We start from the raw sequence: 4,363 nt of genomic DNA, 5'->3' as shown, positions 1-4,363 counted from the left end.
TTCAATTCTCCCTTCCCCCCCCCCCCCCCCCCCCTTTCAAGGTAAAAGAACTTTAATTCTTGTTTTTTTTTAAATTTTATTCGTACTTGAATTTTATATCTTTCTAAACCATTTGTATATCTATTTAGAAAATTATGGGTTTTGATTTATCCTTTCAAATGTTAACAGCAATATGCTTTTTTTGGAATCAGTTGAGAATTTGGGTTCGTTTTGTTAGTACTTTTGCAGCTCATTGTTGTAAGGTTCGTTTGGTAGTTAAGATCTAAGAAGAAAGAAATGAAATTTAGAATTTAGAAATGCTGCGTTATTTCATTTTTGGCAGTCGATAATTGTGTGATTGGAACAATTTCAATGTCGTTTATGTTCATATAATTTTTACTAAATTTCTGCTTACATATCATCACTGTTAACCCCAAAAAAATCGCGCTTGCAGGTTCCCTATTCATTTTTCTATGTGCATTGCTTATGAATTGTCACCGAGCTCCTTAATTTTGTACAAAGCTTTGAACTTTTAATTAAGTTACATAGCTTTAACACATACATTTTGTTTTAGTTTAATTCGGATTCAAGTGGATTATTTGTGGAATTTTAATGTATTTATTGTACTTTGTGTAGCAGGCAGTGTGAAGATGAGATATCCTGCATTGAAGTTCAGGGGTCAAATTTTGTATAGCAGAACTTCTATGGAGGTAGAAAAGGCTGCAAGGGAGCTTTTACAGATTCTTAAAGTTAAAAAGGGTTAAATGGGTCAAGTTATTGTTGGCTTTGATATTGAGTGGAAAACCACATTTACAAAAGGTTTGTTTGTCAGTTGTTTTCGTCAATGTTTTGGATGGAGGGAATTATAAGATAAATTGGACCTTCTCTTATTCTATGGAAGTTATTTCACTTTTATTATTAGAATTATAAGGTAAATAGAACCTTCCTATGCATGTTTTTTGTTCCTTTTCTTTCAAAAATCCTTGTCTTTGATCTTATTCTCTCTCAATAGTAATGATGCTTATGCAATTATAATTCATCAAATATATGGAGCTTATGCTTGTTGTTTAATGTTTTAGCCTAAAGCTTTCTTCGAGTCAGAGGAAAACTTTTGGAATGTGAACTTGATTTACAAACTGATTAGGCTTATTGATTATTGTATGCCACGTTTTCTTCTCCTATGCATTCTCTAGTTGTAGAGTGCTTAGGTTTACTAATCCATTTGCCACTTCATCTATGGCATGGAGGAAATTTATCTCTTACTCGTGTACTACAATCTTGTTCTTTGATGATGCTCAAGTTTCATTCATGGATTGTAGCTTGGTATAGACACCTTCACTGTGCATTAGAACCATGAAATTTATAACCAACCAGGCAACTGTTATCCTGCAGCATGTCATCAAATAAATGCAGTTGACAGTTTCTCATTCACTTCAACCTTAGGTTATGTACCCATTTCCTTAAAACCAGAGTACGTTACTTAAAATGTTAGTTTTTTCTTCCTTGCCTTCCCAGTGCTCCTGGAGGAGAAGGCAGGGTTCCATGGCATTTTGTTGCAGTGCTTTGCGCACTGTCTAAAGTTCTAGCAGAATTTTCAATTATGTTTCTAATACAAATGACCCTGACTTATCGCTAACACTAACCTCGATCTCTGCAGGTGTGTTGCCTGGAAAAGCTGCAGTTATGCAGATATGTGGGAACACCAGTCTTTGTCATGTGATGCATATTTTTCATTCTGGAATCACAAGTCTGCAGTTTCTTCTAGAGGATTCTACACTTGTAAAAGTTAGTGAGATCTCTTGCACTAGTTTCTGTATTTCCTTTATGTACATTTGATTTCTCTCTCTCTTTTTTATTACAGATTTAATTTTCTATTCTGAATGTGTGGCATGTGTGCAGGTTGGTGTTGGCATAAGTGGTGACTGTGCTAAGGTTCTTAGAGATTATAATGTCTCAGATAAGAGGACCTTTCCTATCATGCAAATCAAAAGGCTTGGTGGAGAACCTAAAACTTGGGGTCTTCACTCTAGCAAAGATTCTTGTTTGCAAAGAGGTATCTATCACATCTTGCTGAGATGCCTTCTGAGTAGAGGACATCTATTTGGTTCTCTGAGTTGCATTTTCGAAAGCTTATTCCTGATTGTTTATGTTTGTTTTGCAATTTTATCAAGTCACTGGACCGTCAACAGTATAAAAAAAAATAGTGGGAGTATAAATTGGTGCCCACATTGTTCTATGGTAACGTTGGACTAGCCTATTTTTGAAATAAATCCAAACTTGCCTTGACTGGTCAGAATATACATATCCTATGCATTTCTAGGAGAACTTTTTGTTGCCTTTGCCATAATGAAGAAAAAATGAAATAGAAAGGGAAAGCTTTGATTGTATTTCTTATGCAGACTCCATGCAAGGCATCACTGAAGGTTCAACTACAGGATTTTGTGCCCTGTCTAGAATGCATATTTATGCTAATAGGTTAAGGCAATTTGCAGTGGCTGGATCCTATCCAGTCTGGTTAAATTTTTGAATTCAACAGTGATTGTTCCTCAAATTCTTAAAAGGCCAGAAAAGGGAATTCACTTCTGTGAGATTTTGGTCCTGCTCTTAAGTTCTACTATAGTGCAATTCGATGCCAATAGTTTTAGAATTATGTGCTTATATTAGTTTGGACATCGAGCACATGTCATATCTGCATCATTAGGAAGGTGAGTAATGAACAATGGAGTTGTCATCATCAGGCTCTGTCTCCTAACATCAGATCTGTGAGTTACCAAACACTGTGGAGGCCGGGAGCCAATTGTTTCTCCATTGACAAGTTGGATGGTATTCGTGGAGTAGGTTTGTGAAAATGGAAATCTTGGATATGCTGAAGCATTGCACAAAGAGGACTTAAGCTAGCAGATGTGAGTCTTAGGTGGTTCCTGGTAGGTTGTGGGATTTGCTGCCAATATGCTATGGTGGATTTGGAGGAAAAATTACCAGAATTTTATTGTTCTTTGCTGATTGTGTGCCCATTTGTGTGTTTGGATGGAGGAGAATGCTACAACTTTCAAGTTTCAATTCTCTCATTGAGAAGTTGTTAGTGGATGGCATGGTGTTTCTTGCATCCTTGTGGTATGATGCTTTCAGGCTTTCAGAAGTGTTTCAGTGACTGGTATTCAGAGAGAATAGAGTATTCCTTAGTTTGGAGTTCTCTTCTTCATTGTTGTTTCAAAGAATCTCTAGATCTCTAAATGTTACGTGCGCCTTCTTCTTTGATCAATATATTTCTACTTCGATATACAAAAGCAATGGAGTTATCCTTGCTCTACCATTCCTCTTGTTTTCTCATTTTTGTTTCAACCTCCTCTGGTCTTCTGTTTTCCCTCTCTTGGCATGTAGTTTCTCTAGTGGATTGAAATGGAACTTAATTTTCTCCAAGTTATTTTGGCTATGCTTTTCGTTCAGAAATTCTAATTAAGTTACCGAAACTTCACAGCAGCTTCGAAAGCCCAACAGAATCAGACTTGGAAACTGGGAGGCAGATGTTTTATCAAAAGAACAACCTACAATATGCTGCCATTGATGCTATGGTTTCTTGGAAACTATACCAAGTAAATATCCATGAATCTTCTTTCACATACATCATATTATTTCCCTACTATGACGTTTACCACTGCTGTTGGTGAGGTTACTGACATCAATTTTCTTCTTGCTAAGCAGGTGTTAAAGAGCCTCCCATACGCAAAGGATGCCCCGCTGACCATACAAGCGAGAAAGTTGAATCAACATAACTGTATGCACACAACTGTACAAATGATCACATCATGCTAATTTTTTTTGCACCATCATTTGTTTATCATGAAGAATTATTACCTTAAAAGGAGTTTACTCCCAATCACCTTTTCTTATCAGTCTCAGTTCATAAGCTGAATTCTTGACAAGGCTGCATTCTTCTCTTCTTGAATCTCTCGTTCATTTCTTCAACTGGATAGGACCACCATCCGTACCTAGTTGGGCCTTGATGCGGAAAAACTTCACTATATCAAAATGATATAAAAATATCATAAATATATTCATTAAAAAAATTAATTTTTTTAAAAAAATACTTTTAAAATACCTAACACGCTGTTCGAAGATAAAGAAGTGACATGCATGGGACACAAGGGGTTATATTCTCCACCGAGATCACCAAATCACACGGTACGTTCAAAATGTATTTTCAAAAGCAAAATCTTGAATACTATCATGTGTCTTTATCAGGGACCATGGACCCCCTAATTTCCCTGTTGAAATCAGTGGGAAGTCCAACATCTCACATGCCTGGCACATGGTGCTAAAAGAGACACAAGGTGTTGGAAACCCTTTATGCCCATCACTCACTTGTTCCCTATGGAAAAAATGA

At 36.4% G+C, this 4,363-nt stretch overlaps 1 pseudogene; it reads left to right on the top strand.

Moving 5' to 3' along the window:
- The first annotated feature begins 17 nt into the window (after positions 1-17).
- Positions 18-3,950, top strand: LOC105112255 (Werner Syndrome-like exonuclease; annotated as a pseudogene).
- The last annotated feature ends 413 nt before the right edge of the window (positions 3,951-4,363 follow it).

Source organism: Populus euphratica, unplaced genomic scaffold (genome assembly GCF_000495115.2).
Source record: "Populus euphratica unplaced genomic scaffold, PopEup_1.0 scaffold332.1, whole genome shotgun sequence".
Classification (NCBI taxonomy): Eukaryota; Viridiplantae; Streptophyta; class Magnoliopsida; order Malpighiales; family Salicaceae; genus Populus; species Populus euphratica.
The sequence above is the reverse complement of the archived record's forward strand: the minus strand, read 5'-3'. Positions and strand labels throughout refer to the sequence as shown.